Raw genomic sequence first — 1220 nt, 5'->3', positions numbered from 1 at the left:
GCTGACTCGCCCCCGGAAGCGATCCATTGCGGTTGCGCACCGGGGGCCGCGCGCCCTCCGAAGGCGGACTGCGGCTTCGGCGGGGGCGGGGCGGCGGGTGGCCTCACGCGGGGATTCCGAGGAAGAGGACACGCCCACTGCCGAGACCACGCCCACGCTGGCCCGGCCCTTGGGAAAAGAGGACGGCGCTTGGAGATCCCCGCGGCCTAATTGGCCGCATCCGCCGTTGGTCTCCGCCTCCTTGAGGCTCTCCTCGGGTAGTCCTGATCCGACCTCTAGCGGCGGAGGTCTGACTACGTCCCTGCCCGGACCCCGGATTGTGTGGCGTCTGCTGTCTCTATGCCTAGGCACACTTAAGAATCCTCCCCCTGGCGTTCCAGGCCCTCCGGACCTACCTCTTGCCTTGCCTCATTTCGCCCTGGTTCGCTTTGCACACTTCTAGCTTCCCAGCCAAGACCCTCTACAGTCTTCTGTCCGGCAAGAAGAGGCCTCTTTCTCCTCTGACTACTGCCCTTCAGCTCTTTGTAGCTGTCTTCTATTTTAGCCTTTATGTATCTCTCTCTCTCTCTCTCACTCACACACACACACACACACACACACACACACACACACACACGGTAGATTCAGTGAGATAGTAAATCGTTGGGCAAGACCCCAGAGGCACTGGGAAAGAGACGCACATTCCTTTCAGGCTCACTCACCCACTCCCTCTTCCCGCTTAAACCCTCTGGGTCCTGCTCCTAGTCCTGGTCTCCATGGCATCCAGGCCTGGGTCACATGCCCTCCTCTGACCTCAGGATACAGCTGTGCCTGGCTCCCAGGCTGCAGTTCTTGGGTCTCAGGGACAGGCTGGCTTCACAGGGGGACAGGTTTGGGTAGTCACACGGGGCCTCTTGCTCAGAACTCTGTGCTTGCTTTAATGCTCTGCTGTTGCCCTCTTGTATATATGTGTGTGTGTGTGTATAAATATATATATATTTGTATATATGTGTATTTATAATTATATAAAATACATATACGTTTATATATGTGTGTGTGTATATATATAAATTAAGCAAGGGGCCCTGCAGTTTTCATTTTGCACTGGACCCTGCAAATTATATAGCTGTCCTAGCCAGAGACCTCAAGAGTTATCCACCCTGATCCTTACCATATTTCAAATGATGAGGGTTGACTTCCAGGTCCAGCTTTCTTTCCAGGATGGCAAATTATTGTTTAAT

Source organism: Neomonachus schauinslandi, chromosome 4 (genome assembly GCF_002201575.2).
Source record: "Neomonachus schauinslandi chromosome 4, ASM220157v2, whole genome shotgun sequence".
In the NCBI taxonomy this organism is placed as follows: domain Eukaryota; kingdom Metazoa; phylum Chordata; class Mammalia; order Carnivora; family Phocidae; genus Neomonachus; species Neomonachus schauinslandi.
Note: the sequence above shows the minus strand (reverse complement) of the source record.